The sequence below is a fragment of the Rutidosis leptorrhynchoides genome, chromosome 1, assembly GCF_046630445.1.
Source record: "Rutidosis leptorrhynchoides isolate AG116_Rl617_1_P2 chromosome 1, CSIRO_AGI_Rlap_v1, whole genome shotgun sequence".
In the NCBI taxonomy this organism is placed as follows: Eukaryota; Viridiplantae; Streptophyta; class Magnoliopsida; order Asterales; family Asteraceae; genus Rutidosis; species Rutidosis leptorrhynchoides.
Window position 1 is genome coordinate 204,056,638 of NC_092333.1, and position 19,660 is coordinate 204,076,297.

Genomic DNA, 19,660 nt, shown 5'->3' on the forward strand with positions numbered 1-19,660 from the left:
AAAACCTTAGGTTACACTCAGTCGACATCCTGGTGTAATTATTAAACAAAGTATTAAAATCTTGTTACTGTTTAAGTCCCCAATTAGTTGGAATATTTAACTTCGAGTATAAGAATAATTTGACGAGGACACTCACACTTTATATTTATGACTGATGGACTGTTATGGACAAAAACCAGACGGACATATTAAATAATCCAGGACAAAGGACAATTATCCCATGGGCATAAAACTAAAATCAACACGTCAAACATCATGATTACGGAAGTTTAAATAAGCATAATTCTTTTATTTCATATTTAATTTCCTTTATTTTATATTTAATTGCACTTCTAATTATCGCATTTTTATTGTTATTGTATTGCACTTTTAATTATCGTACTTTTTAATTATCGCAATTTTATTTTATCGCACTTTTATTATTCGCAATTTCATTATCGTTAATTATTTTACGTGTTAAATTAAGTCTTTTATTTATTTAATATTTTACATTAGGTTTTAACTGCGACTAAAGTTTTAAAATCGACAAACCGGTCATTAAACGGTAAAAACCCCCCTTTATAATAATAATATTACTTATATATATATATTTGTATTTCTATAAAAGTAAACTAATATAGCGTTAAGCTTTGTTTAAAAAGATTCCCTGTGGAACGAACAGGACTTACTAAAAACTACACTACTGTACGATTAGGTACACTGCCTATAAGTGTTGTAGCAAGGTTTAAGTATATCCGTTCTCTAAATAAATAAATATCTTGTGTAAAATTGTATCGTATTTAATAGTATTTTCTGCTAAAAATTAATAACTATTTTATACCACTCCGCTACCACATCAAGTATTTTTGGCGCCGCTGCCGGGGAATCTCTTAAAAGCCGGAAGCGCAACGCTAATATAAAAAAAAAAAATTATGTATTTTTAAGATTTTGTTAAATATTTAAGTTTTATAAAGTTTCTTTTTTTTTTATATAAGTTTTATTTAAGTATTTTGTTTTTATTTAATAACATATAAAAAATATATATATAAATCTAGTTTTAAGATTTTTATTTATAAAATTATAAAGTAATTCTATTTTTATTTAAGTTTTTAAAATATAAGTTTTTATTATACACATATTTTTTTTATATATTTAAACAGAAAATTAAAAACAGAAAAGAAAAAAAAATAAATAAAGAAAAAACGCGTAAATTTTAAACTGTTTCAGAGTTGAATTTCTGAACTCCGCGACTCGCGGGGTTTGCTGCATTGAATACCGCGACTCGCGGAGTAATTCTGACACGCGACTGAAACCCTAAACTGAATTAATTACGGGGTAATTAATTATTATTATTATTATTTAACCCTAATTATTATAATTATTATAATTAGTTTTATTTTAACTTTTACTTTTTATTTAATTTATGTATTTAGTATTAATTAGTTTTATTAAATTGTAAAATTAATAGTTTTAATAAATAAATAATATAAAAATAATATTTTTATAAAAATTGTAATTTTTACAACTTTTTGTATATTTTTATATTTTGTCCCTTTTTAATCATTTTAGCGTAATATTTGTATTTTTAGCTCATATTTAGTTTTAAACTTAGATTTTGCCATAGTTATTTTTACTTCTAGATTTTTAGGCTTTGCCGTAGAATTCCTTAAGTGCTTTTTCTTTAGACTAAGATTTAGGTGCTTTAGAATTTTGCGACGCCTTTTTAAGTTTTAGTTTCTTTTTAAGTTATTTCCATTTGGGATATAGTTTTTCCTGTAAGCTTTAATATTTTTAGACACCTTTTACTATGTACCAATTATCATTCCAATTAGTAATCTCAATTTGCGATTATAATTTTAAGTTAGTTGTAGTAATAAGGTTATGTTAGTCAAGTATTTTTAAGTTTTATAAGTTTCTTTTATTTTTCCGTCACCTTTTATTTTTCAACCATTTTTCTTTTTCGACCTTTTCTGACGAACTCTTTTTCTTTCTTATTTCTCGCTATTCTAGTTTTTAGGACATAGATTTTTATTCTACTTCTTATCTAAATTTCTTAAAATTACGAAAATTTATTTTAAGTGGTTAAATTGATAGACATCAAAATTTTCTGGTTCGTAGTAATAGTTGGATTTGTACGTGGACCGGGTTATTGGAGCCAAACAGTCCTCAATTATATTGAGACCAAACGAATCCTGCCCCTCTGCTGCATCTTTTGGCTATTCGAAACATGGACAAAATCAGAAAAGTCTATTAATTGGATAACTTATTATAATTTTTCTTTCTTTTTAAAAACTAATAGGATATTCAGTGAATGCACCGAGCAAGACGATCACCACCTTTTGTACGTTCACCACCTGTAACTAGATCAAGACATTTAGCAAATATAACCGCCGTTGATTTTTCTTTAGAATCGTCATCCAGTCGACCAAGTACTTCAGTTCAAATTTCCGATAATCCATTTTTTGAACCCGACCTCACAATTGAGAATCCGGAGAATATTCAGGAACGGTTCGTAGATCCTGAACCATTAAACTTTCCTCCGGAACCACCAATCATTCAAACAGGGATTGTTGAGGAATGAACCATTAAATCAGAATCCTCTAGTGATTCCGATTCAACAAATTCAATTATGGAGAATCTGGAACCCTTAAGTATGGAAGACCGAATGAGAGCTAAACGCACTGGCCAAGGACACGCAATTACTCATCCAGACATTAATGCGCCAGATTATGAAATCAAAGGACAAATTCTACACATGGTGACTAATCAATGCCAATTTAGTGGTGCGCCGAAGGAAGATCCAAATGAACATCTACGTACCTTTAATAGAATCTGCACACTATTTAAAATCCGAGAAGTGGAGGATGAACAGATATATCTCATGTTATTTCCCTAGACTTTAAAGGGAGAAGCCAAAGATTGGTTGGAATCGTTACCTAAAGGGGCGATTGATACATGGGACGTTTTAGTTGACAAATTTCTTAAACAATTCTTTCCTGCATCTAAAGCCGTAAGACTTCAAGCAGAAATTGTTACGTTCACACAGAAATCGAATGAAACTCTATATGAGGCATGGACTAGATATGGAAAGTTATTAAGAGGATGTCCGCAACATGGTTTAGACACCTGTCAAATAGTACAAATATTCTACCAAGGATGCGACATCACTACAAGGAAAGACATAGATATAGCAGCTGGTGGTTCTATTATGAAGAAAACCGAAACTGATGCTTACAAAATTATTGATAACACTGCTTCCCACTCACATGAGTGGCACCAAGAAAAAGATATCATTAGATCATCTAAAGCAGCTAGAGCCGATTCTAGCCATGACTTAGATTCCATTTCCGCAAAGATAGATGTTGTGGAGAGACGAATGGAAAAGATGACTAAAGATATTCACTCAATACGAATTAGTTGTGAGCAGTGTGGAGGACCACATTTGACAAAAGATTGTCTCAGTATTGAATTAACAATGTAACAAAGAGAGAATATTTCATACATAAACCAAAGGCCTGGAAATAATTATCAGAATAATTATCAACCGCCAAGACCAATTTACAATCAAAACCAAAATTATAACCGAAATATTCCATACAACAACCAACAAGGTCCTAGCAATCAACAAGTATCAAATAATAATTACAATCAGCAAAGACCTAATTTTCAAAACAAACCACCACAACAAACCGATGATAAAAAGCCGAATTTAGAAGATATGATGACGAAGCTAGTTGAAACTCAAACGCAGTTTTTCACATCTCAAAAACAAACCAATGAACAAAATGCTCAAGCATTTAGAAATCAACAAGCTTCTATTCAAAATCTGGAACAAGAAGTGAGTAACCTAGCAAGGTTAATAGGTGAAAGAAAACCGGGAAGTCTACCTAGTGATACAAATGCCAACCCCCGGAATGAAACAGCTAAAGCCATTACCACAAGAAGTGGTACAACACTTAAACCACCTGAAATACCTGTAACTTCTGATGAAGCTATTCCTACTCTACAAGAACCACAACCTGATCAAGATAAGGAAAAAGAACCGGTAGTTGAAAAGGTTAATGAAGATAACACAGCTAAGGATAAACCTTATGTTAAACCATACCAACCACCACTTCCTTACCCGAGTAAAATGAAGAAAGAGAAACTTGAAGCCGAGCAATCCAAATTCTTGGATATGTTTAAATAGATAAATGTAAATCTTCCTTTCATTGATGTGATTTCAGGAATGCCTAGATATGCTAAATTCTTGAAAGATCTAATTTCAAATAGAAAGAAAATGGAAGAACTCTCGGCTGTTACTATGAATGCTAATTGTTCAGCAGTGCTGTTGAATAAGATACCAGAAAAACTATCTGATCCAGGAAGTTTCACAATTCCATGTTTTCTGGGAAGTCTTAGTTCAATAGAAGCATTGGCAGACTTAGGTGCTAGTATAAATCTAATGCCGTATTCACTATACGCTAAACTAGACCTTGGAGAATTGAAACCAACCAGAATAAGCATACAACTAGCCGATAGATCAATAAAATATCCTAGAGGGATAATGGAGAACATGCTAGTTAAAGTTGGTACTTTAGTATTTCCAGTAGATTTTGTTGTTCTGGACATGAAAGAAGATTCTCAAGTTCCTCTCATATTAGGAAGACCATTCTTAAACACGGCTAAAGCAATGATAGACGTGTTCGGTAAGAAACTGACCCTAAGTATAGAGGATGAGAGTGTTACCTTTTCAGTTGATAGAGCAATGCAAAAACCACAATCTGCAGATGATACATGTTATTATATTCAAACTATTGATGCACATGCAGAATTATTAGAAGAATTTCCAGAATTACAAGGAACAGGAGAATGTTCTTTAGGAGAAGGTAATGAACCAATTGATGAAGCTGAAATGTTAGCTACACTTATAGCTAATGGATATGAACCAACAACAGAAGAAATTCAAATGCTAAAAGAAGAAGACAAATATCGATATAAATCATCGATAGAAGAACCTCCGAAATTAGAGTTAAAGCCACTTCCAAACCATTTGGAATACGCTTATTTACATGGTGAATCTGAATTACCTGTAATAATATCGTCTTCTCTTACTGAAAATGAGAAATCACAACTCATTTCTGTGTTGAAAGCTCAAAAACCAGCCATTGCATGGAAGATTCATGATATTAAAGGAATAAGTCCTTCGTATTGAACACATAAAATCCTTATGGAAGAAGGTCATAAAACGTATGTGCAACGCCAACGAAGACTAAATCCTAATATGCAAGATGTAGTTAAGAAAGAGATTATTAAACTGCTAGATGCAGGTTTAATTTATCCAATTTTTGATAGTCCATGGGTAAGCCCAGTTCAATGCGTGCCTAAGAAGGGTGGCATGACTGTCATTACAAATGAGAAAAATGAGCTTATTCCTACTAGGACTGTAACAGGATGGCGTGTATGTATTGATTATAGAAAATTAAATGACGCCACCAGAAAAGATCACTTTCCCTTACCTTTCATAGATCAAATGTTGGAAAGATTAGCCGGAAATAGTTATTATTGTTTTCTAGATGGATTTTCCGGATATTTTTAAATTCCAATAGCACCCAAAGATCAAGAGAAAACCACATTCACGTGCCCTTATGGTACTTTTGCTTACAAACGCATGCCATTTGGACTTTGCAACGCCCCTGCAACCTTTCAAAGGTGTATGATGGCGATTTTTCACGACATGATAGAAGAATGCATGGAAGTATTCATGGATGACTTTTCAGTCTTCGGTGATACATTTGAATCATATCTAGTTAATCTGGAACGAATGCTTCTTAGATGCGAACAATCAAATCTAGTACTTAATTGGGAGAAATGCCATTTCATGGTTAAAGAAGGCATCGTTCTTGGTCATAAAATTTCAAAAGAAGGAATTGAAGTGGATAGAGCTAAAGTAGATGTTATTGCTAAACTTCCACATCCCACCAATGTTAAAGGAATTAGGAGTTTTCTAGGGCATGCCGGTTTTTACCGACGTTTCATAAAAGATTTTTCTAAAATTGCCACTCCTATGAATAAACTCCTAGAAAAGGATGCTCCATTCATCTTTTCAGATGAGTGTATCAAATCTTTTAATATTCTTAAAGAAAAACTCACTAATGCACCGATCATGATAACACCAAATTGGAATCTACCATTTGAACTAATGTGCGATGCAAGTGATTTTGCAATGGGAGCCGTTTTAGGACAAAGGATTGAAAAACGATTTCAACCTATATATTATGCTAGTAAGACGTTACAAGGAGCACAAATGAACTATACAACTACTGAAAAAGAACTCCTTGCTATTGTCTTTGCTTTTGACAAATTTCGATCATATCTCGTTCTAGCAAAAACGGTGGTCTATACCGACCATTCTGCTCTTAGATACCTATTTTCGAAACAAGATGCTAAACCAAGATTAATCCGTTTAATCTTACTCTTACAAGAGTTTGATATTGAAATCCGAGATAAAAGAGGAGCAGAAAATCTCGCCGCTGATCAACTTTCTCGTCTTGAAAATCCTGAGTTAGAAGTTCTAAATGAATCGGCCATACAAGACAACTTTCCCGATGAATATCTATTGAAGATAGATTATAAAGAAATACCATGGTTTGCAGACTATGCAAACTATTTAGTATGTGGATTCCTTGAAAAAGGATTATCGTACCAAAGACGAAAGAAATTCTTCAGTGATATAAAACACTATTTTTGGGAAGATCCACATCTGTTTAAAAGTTGTCCCGATGGAATAATACGCCGATGTGTATTTGGAGATGAAGCTAGTAAAATTTTAAACCATTGTCACACAGGACCAACAGGAGGGCATTATGGGCCTCAACTAACAGCAAGAAAAGTTTATGATGCTGGATTCTATTGGCCTACAATTTACAAAGACGCACACCTTCTTTGCAAATCCTGTGATGCTTGTCAAAGGGCCAGAAAAATAAGTCAACGTGATGAAATGCCACAAAATGTCATCTAAGTATGTGAAGTATTTGACATTTGGGGTATTGACTTTATGGGTCCATTTCCAAAATCTCATAATAATCTATACATACTCGTAGCCATTGATTATGTATCTAAATGGGCGGAAGCACAAGCTCTCCCAACTAACGATGCACGAGTTGTAGTCAACTTTTTAAAACGTCTTTTTGCAAGGTTTGGAACACCGAAAGCTTTAATAAGTGATCGGGGTACTCATTTCTGTAATAATCAACTTGAGAAAGTTCTTAAAAGATATGGAGTAACTCATAAAATCTCCACCGCATATCATCCACAAACAAGTGGACGAGTTGAAAATACCAACCGAGCTTTAAAACGTATTCTAGAGAAAACCGTAGGATCAAATCCGAAGGAATGATCCATTAAATTGGAGGATGCACTCTGGGCTTTTAGAACAGCCTACAAAACTCCAATTGGAACCACACCTTTTAGACTTGTTTATGGAAAAGCATGTCATCTTCCAGTAGAAATTGAACACAAAGCATTTTGGGCTTTGAAGACATGTAATCTTGATTTACATGAAGTCGAACGTCTACGATTAAGTCAACTAAACGAATTAGAAGAATTAAGACATGAAGCATACGAAAATTCGTTAATCTATAAGGAAAGAACGAAGAAATGGCATGATAAAAGAATCAGAAGTTCAAAAGAATTTAAAGAAGGAGACAGAGTTCTTCTTTTCAATTCACGATTCAAGCTATTTCCTGGAAAATTGAAATCAAGATGGTCTGGACCATTCATAGTCAAAAGAGTTTTCCCATACAGAACGATAGAATTAATAAATTCAAATGGGATTGAATTTAAAGTTAATGGTCACAGAGTTAAACATTACATACATGGTCCGATGGAAGTCGACAACGAAGTTAATCACAATTTCAACACCACAGCTAACTAAGTGTGGGGAGAATCAAGTCTTTAAAGGATAATATGTATTTCTGTTAGAGTTAGATTGTCTGTTTTCATGTAGTTCTCGAAAATAGAACCCGAATGGTCTTTCCCTAGCAGACCCTAAAGAACTAGTCTTCTCCCCCCCATTCTGAATTTTTATTTTTTTTAGGTTTTTAGGAAATGAAGACTGCCTGTGAACTAAACCATGGTCTAATGCTACACGCTTTGATCACTAAACGTAATAATGACATACTACCGAGTGAATTAGTATCAGTAATCAGAGAAAGAATGGACGGAGTTAGAAAAGAATCCAGATGCGAAGATAATAAATTACAATTTGGTAAAGGAAAATCAAAATCCGCAGCGAAAAGAAGAGCACGACACCTAGAAAGATGTCACAAATGCGGAAAATGGTCACATGGAGGTAAATGTTCAAATAATCAAACCTATTCAAATACCGAATTTGTTACTTTATGCAGAGACGGACCGTTCATATGTTTAGAAGAAAAGACACTGAATGCTCGAGGTTACGCCTATATAGCTATGGAAAACCAATTAAACCGACTATCTTATGAATGGGATAGATCATATAACTAAGAAATCTATTTCACAGGTATGTTTGTTCAGTTTTTATTTTTTATTTTTTATTTTTAACCTTTTGATAATAAACGCTAATTTGTTCGCTATAAAGTATTAAATTGGTATTGAATAAAATTAGGTTTGGCGACCGAAATTATTGATATCATTCAAAAATTTATTACATCACTGCGAAATTTAACGTTTATTCTTAAGGTATAAATATCTTTAATCAATCAACCCAAAATATTTCAAAAATTCGTCATGAGTTAAATTAGGTCTTGGAACCGAAATTACTTTACCGAAAAGAGGGGCGCATATTTTTGATAATATTCGATTGATTAAAGTGGGATAAAAAGCCAAAAAGATTTTTAATTTTATTTTTACCATGTTTTTAAAATTAACATTTAAATCTTAAATTAATATTGTAAACTTTATAAAAACAATATATTTAAAATTGTAAATATTTGAACTATAATATAAGTTTGGTGTGAATTTATAATATGAATTTTTAAATTAAGTTTGGTGTGAATTTATAATATGAATTTTTAAATTAAGTTTGGTGTGAATTTTTAAAATATGAATTTTTAATTTTATGCATTTTAAATTTTAAGTTTGGTGTGAATTTTTAATATTAATTTTGAATTTCATATTTAAGTTGTGTGAATTTAAAAACAAAAATTTACTTTATCTCATTAAGTTAAAAATATGATTTTTAAAATTCGTCGTAAGTTGAAGACTAGGTCTTTGAACCGAAATTACTTTACCCGAGGGAGGGACGAGAACTTTTATTATCATTATTTTTAATCTTATTGAATTAAAGTATGCCAAAAACATTAAAAAAAACCCAAAAATCTTAGCTTTTAAAACAATCGCTACAAAAAGACAAATTTTAAAATTTTGTCGAAGGACGGACTAGGACATCGATCCGAAACGACCTCTTCCTAAATAACAAAGGAAACAAAATTTTAAAATTAATTAATTAATTGTTTTAATAAGTAAAAGATTATAAAAAAAAAATACCAAACTCCGCGACTCGCGGAGTTTGAAGGGAAAAACACCGCGAGTCGCGGAGGGACTAAAAATCAGAAAAAAATATAACTGCAGAACAGATCAGTCCCCAACCCACAAAAACTAAAAACCTGCGAAAATACTGCCGAAAATAAACAAAAAAACACCCCCAAAATCACAATTTTTAACCGTCAATCACCAAATCTTTTACTAAAATCATGTTGAGAAGGATGCTATCTAGGAATTACTCAAGAAAAACGGTAAATTTCTACACCTAAACACCATTTAATCCGAAATTAGTGTTCTTGAGCAATTTTTTTTCCCAATTTGATTTTGATGCTTTTTAGTGTAATTAGGCTTAAATTGTTTATGTATTATGCTTGTATAACCTAGATTGATGCTGTTTAACATGATTAGAAGCCTTAAACTTCAAATTTTGAGTAATCTAGAGTTTGTGTTCTTGAGCAAATTTGGGGCTTTTTGATATAAACAGGTTATGGCCGATTTTTGTCATGAATTGTTGCTAAATTAAGTAGTGTAACATGTTTAGGTAGTTAAATGATCCAAACTTTGAGCCTAAACATGATTTTGAGAATTAAAGTGGACTTTTTCAAGTCTAAAAATTCATGAACTTGATTTTTGAAAGATAATGCCATTTGAGACTTGTTTAATTGCTAGTAATGATTATTTTGACATGTTATTTGAGTTGAATGCTTATGAACTAGGCGAACATTTTCGTATACGCTTATTTGAAAAAGTGTAGATTTGATAAAAATATGAAAATAAGCTTATGTTGAATATAAATTGATCATGTCATTGTAATTATTTTGATTGATGATTTTGCTGACACTAATGCATATTTGGATGCACAAAAATTGTGTTTGATGTGTTTTACAGACTGAAAGGGGTGAATCTTCATCCCAAGCCCGCAATGCTCCTGCTGAGAATGCGGAACAACAGGAGGTGGATAACTACTACAAGCAGGATATACCTCATCCAGTCATGACCTTTTCTGATATGCACTTGGAAGAGTTGCACCCGAACCTGAGATTTGATAGACTTTGGATAGATTATCCAAAATACCAAAGGGGTTTGCATACTCTTCATTCTAAGGTTGTTGAGGTACCGAGGGTCATAGAATGGGGACCCTTAGAAGCTGTAGAATTGGCCGGGCCAATTAGGGAATTACTTGTACAGAGGTATGGTAATTCTACTTTTAATGACTGGGTACGTTTATTCACCATGCGTAGACCTGTATATAAAGTATGGTGTGAAGAATTGTTGTGTAGTATAGAGTTGAATGATCGGGTAGCTAGTTTAACCGATCGTTCTTTTATTAGATTTTTGTTAGGCGGTTCGATGCGCCACATGTCTTTACTAGACATGGCTCAGGCTTTACGTATATATACGCCTGAGGAGTTAGCATCTGCCGATTGTAGAGGGTTGATACTAAACGGTAGAAAGATAGATGAAAATTTTGATACACACGGTGTGTGGAGTCAAATGACAAGCCATAACCGTTTCAAAGGGGGAAATTACTCTTATTTGGACATAGATAGAGCTGAATTAAGAGTAATTCATAGGTTTTTAGCTAATTCGATTACACAAAGGGGTAAGAACAAGGAAAAAGTAAATGAACAAGATTTGTTTTACCATATGTGTATTCGAGACCCACAAAGCGCTGTAAGTATACCATATTGTGTGGGTTATTATTTATCAGCTATGGTTAGGGGGATGAGACCACATAGCATAATAGGAGGTGGTATTTTTATTACTTTGATTGGTGAATATCTCGGCGTGGATATAAGTCGGGGGGATTATTAGTAGAAGAACCAGAACCCCGCGATACTATAGGTTTAAATGTATACCATGGTGCGAAAGTTTTGAAGAGGCGAAATAACACCGCAGTACCATACCATGGTAGACATCCACAGGTTGAGAGAAACCAACAGCAAGGTAATGTAGGAGGGGGGAATGAGATGCAAGAAATGCAAAGGTTTATAGCTTCTCAGGAGTACGAAAATGCTAGACAGAGAGCATTTGAAGATTGGCAAGTTCATCAGAACCAAATCATAGCTCATTGCCAACATATAGGTAGAAACTATATTCCTACACCGAAACCCATCTTCCCTCCCTGGTCTATAGAGATGCAGCCACCGTATCCTACGTATAACCCTGCCGAAGCATTCTATAGCACCTATGGTTATGCCTGGAACCCCTATTGGTACCAGTATCATCCCTAGTATACTTAGTTTTAATTATTTTGTAATTTGTAATGATTGATACGTTTAATACTTTTGTTAATATTGTAATAGTTTTTATAATTGTCTAACTTTTATTCTTAGATTTTAATAATTTTTGAATGTGGGGTAATATACCAAACTTCAAAAATATGTATATATGTTTGCAGTTTATCTTATGTACACAACAGGGTAAAACAACGCATTTTCAAATACTGGCATTAAGTTCAGCAAAAGCAACTAATTTTGACGACAAGATGCAAAATATATGTGAAATAACAACAAGACGGAATGAACAAATGATGTGCACCATTTATCATTCAGCAAACAAACGCCAATATATTTGGAAACTTTGGTAAAAATTTAATCATTTTCACACAAATCACCCTCAATAATTTAAATTATTACTGATTTCTTGCAAATGAGGGCATTGCAAGATCTTAAGTGTGGGAAGGGGTTAAATTCTTTCGGATTTTAAAAATTTTTACTTTATACACTTGGTTACCATTAAAAATACTAGTAAAGCAGTAGTTGTATTAGAATCTAGTACTCTCTGATAATAAAGAACAGCCCTAGTCTTATATACTGACTACCCAAATCTAGTAAAATTTTTCAAAATTTTCAATTAAATGAACTCAAAATCATGTTTATACATATTTATGAACGATAAAACTAGGTTTTAACACCGAAATTATTGTTACCTCGGAAAGGACATAAATTGAGAAACAAACCAAAATGTTAAAATTCATTTAAAATGGAATAGAGGACGATAAAAAGGAAAATAAAAGCCAAGTGTGGGAAAATTTACCAAGTTATCTTAAACATATGTCACATATATCTGTAACAAATAACTGAAAATACTTTTGCTTTGGACTAAACTAAACTGTTTTACCCGATGAAAGAAAAGAAGAGATGGATCTACACGATGAATCAATTCCATCATTAAAAGGAAGTAAAGTCTTCCGAAAAAGACACGCGCTTCTTGATTTAGGTCATGAAGTTGTCGTCCAGACCAGCTGTAGGTTGACGAAAAATCTAGAAAAGTCATCACTAAAATCAGCAGGAAATCCACGGACCTCAGCATTAAACAGGGTTGCCAAGTGGTCAGATTTATCTTAACCATGAGAAGGATTTATCTCGTACAATGGGGGGGCACCGTGCAAATTAGATTGATAAGACTAATGAATCAGATCTCCAGAAAGGATAATCTCCTTAAAAGATCAAAAATCAGCTTTTAAGACTGATATTACTCAATCCTTGAGATTGATTTTAAAGATTGAGAATTACAAACTCATAGAATTCGATGATATCTAAACTCGAGCTTGAACGAGAAAATATTTTGATAAAATTAAAACCGATTTGTTTTCTGAAAACCCATTTTCAATGCGTTCATTACCATTGAACGTAAAATCCTAGGAATTCACCTGAAATTCATTAGGTCACCTGAACCAAATCGGGTGTCAACCGTAAGAACGGTGGTTGCATAGTGGTCAAAGACAGGACCTTGTGCCAGACCGAAAAATCATAAGGGTGAGCTTTACTATTGCTCCTACCAAGGATAGTAATTGCATCCGACACGTTATAGACCATAATTAAAAGCATGTCAGGGGACATTGCCTTAACGGTTGCTTGTTCAACGCTTTCCTTTACAATCGGACGGTAGTTTATCGAAAGGTAATATACGGAGCAAGTAAACTGGACGTGTTGTTTCCCAAATACAAGGTTAGCAAGTGGGTGACACAAAACCGCAAGTTTTGAGCTAAAATTTTCAAATCTGAAACCCACTAAACCCACAAAAATATTTTGCAAACACCGGTAAAGGGTTATTCCGGAAAACTTATCTAGGGTAAAAACTAGATTTAATTTTCAAAAAAATCAAATGTTTTCATAAAGATCCAATTTCCTTAATGGATCTAAATTTTTATAGTCATGTGGGACTGTAAACCATATCGTTACTACCATTGTTTATACCGCCGTGTAGAAAATCACTGATGTACAAAGTGTGAAGAATAAAGAAGTGATTCTAGTATTTCAAGACGATATTGCTTGAGGACAAGCAACGCTCAAGTGTGGGAATATTTGATAATGCTAAAAACGAACATATATTTCATAGCATTATTCCTCAAGAAAGACAAGCTTTTAGTTGCAATTATTCTATTTAAAAGTGATATTCGTTTAAATAATAAAAGGTGAAGACAAAAGACAGATTCGACGAATTGAAGACGCAAACGACCAAAAAGCTCAAAAGTACAAAAGACAATCAAAGAGGTTCCAATTATTGATAAGAAACGTCTCGAAATTACAAGAGTACAAGATTCAAAACGTAAAGTACAAGACATTAAATTGTACGCAAGGACGTTCGAAAATCCGGAACCGGGACCAGAGTCAACTCTTAACGCTCGACGCAACGGACTAAAAATTACAAGTTAACTATGTATATAAATATAATATAATATATAATTAATTATATTAATTATATATATATTATATATATAAAATAAATCGTCGGCAAGAAAGACTCCAAACATGGGTGAGCGGTAAAAGTAAACTCCGCGACTCGCGGAGTTTGAAGGCCAAAAAGGCCGCGAGTCGCGGAGCCCCAATTTCAGAAACTCCCTATAAAGCTCGCGCATTCTGATCGTAAAAATCATCTTTTTCTTCTCCTCATTCATACGTAAAATATATATATATATATTTATAATTTATATTTTAATTTTAATTTTAATTATAATTCTAATAATAAGGGTATGTTAGCGAATATTGTAAGGGTGTAAGTCGAAATTCTGTCCGTGTAATGCTACGCTATTTTTAATCATTGTAAGTTATGTTCAACCTTTTTACATTAATGTCTCGTAGCTAAGTTATTATTATGCTTATTTAAAACGAAGTAATCATGATGTTGGGCTAATCACTAAAATTGGGTAATTGGGCTTTGTACCATAATTGGGGTTTGGACAAAAGAACGACACTTGTGGAAATTAGACTATGGGCTATTAATGGGCTTTATATTTGTTTAACTAAATGATAATTTGTTAATGTTAATATAAAGATTTACAATTGGGCGTTCCTATAAATTACCATATACACTCAATCGGACACGATGGGCGGGGTATTTATATGTACGAATAATCGTTCATTTAACCGGACACGAGAATGGATTAATAGCCACTAGAATAATTAAAACAGGGGTGAAATTATGTACAAGGACACTTGGTATAATTGATAACAAAATATTAAAACCTTGGGTTACACTCAGTCGACATCCTGGTGTAATTATTAAACAAAGTATTAAAATCTTGTTACAGTTTAAGTCCCCAATTAGTTGGAATATTTAACTTCGAGTATAAGAATAATTTGACGAGGACACTCGCACTTTATATTTATGACTGATGGACTGTTATGGACAAAAACCAGACGGACATATTAAATAATCCAGGACAAAGGACAATTATCCCATGGGCATAAAACTAAAATCAACACGTCAACCATCATGATTACGGAAGTTTAAATAAGCATAATTCTTTTATTTCATATTTAATTTCCTTTATTTTATATTTAATTGCACTTCTAATTATCGCACTTTTATTTATTGTTATTTAATCGCACTTTTAATTATCGTACTTTTTAATTATCGCAATTTTATTTTATCGCACTTTTATTTATTGCAATTTCATTATCGTTAATTATTTTACGCGTTAAATTAAGTCTTTTATTTATTTAATATTTTACATTAGGTTTTAACTGCGACTAAAGTTTTAAAATCGACAAACCGGTCATTAAACGGTAAAAACCCCCCTTTATAATAATAATATTACTTATATATATATTTGTATTTCTATAAAAGTAAACTAATATAGCGTTAAGCTTTGTTTAAAAAGATTCCCTATGGAACGAACCGAACTTACTAAAAACTACACTACTGTACGATTAGGTACACTGCCTGTAAGTGTTGTAGCAAGGTTTAAGTATATCCGTTCTCTAAATAAATAAATATCTTGTGTAAAATTGTATCGTATTTAATAGTATTTTCTGCTAAAAATTAATAACTATTTTATACCACTCCGCTACCACATCAGTTTCTTATGAAGATTATCTCCTACAATATTAGAACTTTCGGGTCGGGTAAAGAGAGCAAATTCGAGTCCATGAAGAAGTGTATCTCTGTTGAAAAACCAACCTTTTTAGCTTTACAAGAGACAAAACTCAAGTTGGTTGATAAGATATGGATAGAATCACTTTGGGGGTCTTCGAGTTGCGAGTTCATCCAACAAGAAAAGATAAGTAAATCGGGCGGACAATTGTTAATTTGAGACACAAGCTTGTTTGATGCTACTGATGTGATTAGGTTAGATTCGGTTATCGGTGTTCGGGGTGTATGGAAAAACAACAATACTGTCCTAAATATCCTCAACGTATACGGCCCTCACGATGATAACGGTAAGATCAAACTATGGGATTCACTATCCTCATTAATTGGTAATAGTGACGAAGCATGGGCCCTTTGTGGAGATTTCAATGAGGTAAGAAAAGATGAAGATCGACTCAATTGTGTTTTTATAGAGAATAGAGCGAAACGTTTTAATGACTTTATCAATGCAAATAGTCTCTCTGATATCCCTATGGGTGGTCGATGTTTTACACGTGTTAGCGAGGATGGTTTAAAGTTATCTAAAATAGATAGATTCCTTGTCACGGACAAGTTTATGGCCATGTGGGAAAACTTATATGTTGTGATTATGAGCGAACAGACTCCGATCACTTCAACGAGGTAAAAAATTTCGGTCCAAAGCGCATCAAAATTTTTGATACATGGCTAGACTATCCAGAAGCAGAAAATATCATCAACTCTATTTGGGCCAACACCTCCACTATTCCATCAGGCCCACGTAAAGACAGGTTATTTATAGCCAAGCTCAAAGAAGTAAAAGGGGCGCTGAAATCATGGAGTCTATCCAAGTTTGGCAAAATCAATCAGGAAATCGATCTAAACAAAAGTAAAGCTCTGTCCATAGAACTAAAAGTTGAATCTTCTCTCCTTAATGACATAGAGTTGACAGAATGGAAAGAAGCACACAAGTGTTGGCTTGACAAAGAAAAAATCAAAACATGTATGCTAAAACATAAGGCACGGGTACGTTGGGCCCTAGAAGGTGACGAAAATTCAAGTTTCTTTCACTCAGTAATTCGGAACAACTACAATAAAAATAACATCCGTGGTCTCATCATTGATGGTTCATGGAATGATAACCCCGATAATATTAAAGCTGCAGCTGATCAATCCTGGATTATCCTATAAAGGCTAATCAAGGATTGAGTGCAATGAGGGGGTATAATGGATGTCGATTAGGATTTTGGGACCTTATTATCATATTTTGTTAAGTGCTAAACGATCGACAACCATGTCCCGGTCTTCGTAAATTATCTTAACCAACAAAGATCAAGTCTCGGGCAAACTCACGAGAGAGATCAATATGGCTAAAGCAATTATTCCAGAATCAACAACCTAAAATGAGAGGCCAAACTCCCTATTTATAGGTTTGAGATCTGTGCGGAAGTAAGATGTGCGCGCACTTAGGCATTCCGCACAAGTACTGCGAGAATCTTACGCACTCTTTAATATTTCGCGTAATATCACCTCATTCATTAACATTTGTCGCGGTTCATCAGTTTTACGTTTTTGCCTTTAAGCAGCATTTCATACTAAAAATATACATATACATATGTATGTATATGATCAAGTCCCCACATTTTATTGTGTTACATTTTTGCAGAAAATGTAATACAATAAACTCTAAAAATAAAAAATTGTAGTTTGTCTGTTTTCGCGAACAATTTACGCACAGTCTTTTTGCGTAGATGCATTTTACTTTCTTAACGGCTAGTCTTATATTCGTTGACTAATGAATATTGCGTTTATAGCCGTTGGTCCAAGCTGCCGTAGAATTTCATTCCCTCAATATTGATGAAACATGACTAGGAACTTAGAAATCAACAGATTTAACTCACACAATGAAGGAATAAGTGAATCAAACCCTCTAGTGAATAGGTTAAGCTTTTTGGGATTAATTTAGTCAAACCACAACTAAATCAAGTGTGATTAGATCAACACCTAAAGCTATTCTTCACCACCTGGGTGATTTGGGCTGAGAGAGAATCGGAGGAGCTCACCAGATCTGAGTGTGTGTAATAAATGAGAGGCTTAACCTAAAATGAAGAACATAAGACTTTATATACCCCTGCTGTGGACTCACCCGTACGAGTCATCCATCACACGTACGAGTTGGCTTCATCAGCTGTACGGGTGATCACTCACTCGTGTCTTCTCATTTAGGTTATAATTATGACTTAGCTCAGCATCAACCGTGCGTATGAGCCTATCAGCCGTACGAGTGAGGCTTCACTCGTACATCTGACTAAGTCTAACATAGTCAAATATCCAAATCTCGTTCCTGCAATTCCCGTAACCACATACAAACACGGATAGGATAATAACGAGCGATCATGGTGGCCTGTAAACTATTGTACCTGCAATGGACGTGGGTAGATGTCTAGGGACTTGCATAAAATGCATCAATAACTCCCTCTAGGACCTAGAACATCTATTACAATTAATTAAACATCCATAAACCATACAAGTTCATAAACACAAACAGTTTAGTAAAGTTATTACAGATCCAGATTCTCTCTAGCGCATAAACAAACATCAAAAACTAAAGACAAACTAGAAAAACAGTATCAGACACGGATCAACTGGCTTGAACTTGGTTTGAGCTTTGAGCATCACTTTCTTTGTTGAGGTAGGCATAATAAACATCAATAACACGTTGATATCTCATAGCTTCCTCATTTCTGTCATCTCTAAATGTAATGTGATGGTGGTGAAGAGTCTCCACATCAAATCTCGATAAGTTTCTTAGCCACATAGGATCCAAGATCCTCACATTGTCGAACTGTATGCTACCATCTTCTTTCTTAATTGCAGTTAGAATCACTGCTTCTTCCGACAACTCATCATAGAACTACCATCTGAAGTTCTTACAGATATCCTTGGGTAATGGCATCAAGGGATATTGTTTCATATACTTAGCTGGATGGAATTTAACAACACGGATAGGTCCTCCCTTAGAATTTTTCTTTATCAGGTGTATGGAAAACCTAGCGGCCGTTGACTTGAAGATATCCCACTTTCCTGTTCTATACTCAGTTCTTAACTTTCTCTGAAACCATTGGGAAAGGTCACTAACTTCAGCGTTCAACATCTTCAGCTTCACAAGTTGCATGATCTCGAAGTACGATAAAGTTTCGAAGTGACTTGGATGTGCGATATAATCTACTCCGCCTTCCCTCTTGATCGCAAAATAATTGATCTCCTTGAAATAGCCCCAACTCAAAATTTTACCCTTGGAGTACTTCTTGGTTCTTTTACCTTTCTCATAGAAACTGACAAACTTCGGCTCGAGTTCTGGCTTATCTACTTGATCATGGTTAACAACGTTCTATCTCCACCAACTTAGACGATCTTCGTCTTCCTTAACGTTTCTATTCACTTTAACCCTATCACGTACAAACCAATTCTTAATCTCATTCCATCCCTCGGCCTTTGCTTGTTCGGCTTGGAGTTTCTTATCTTTCAATTCAGTTTCTTTTCTTTCTTTCTCAACGAGCAGTTTATCATGTCGGATCTTCTTGTTCCTTTCTATCATAACATCCACTTCTTTCACTTGTTCTTTGTATACCTTCCTCGCCTTTTCTAACTCAATTAAGTTCTTTCTTTTCTCCTCACAACTCAGATTGAAGAAGTCACTTAAGGTGTTAAGTGACGGATGCGAGTATGGCTCAAGCGAATGCATAAAAATCTTAACTTCTTCTTCTTCTTCTTCTTCTTCATCATCAGATTCTGTCACAAATTTGTCTTCGGATTCGACAATCACATTCTCTTTCATACT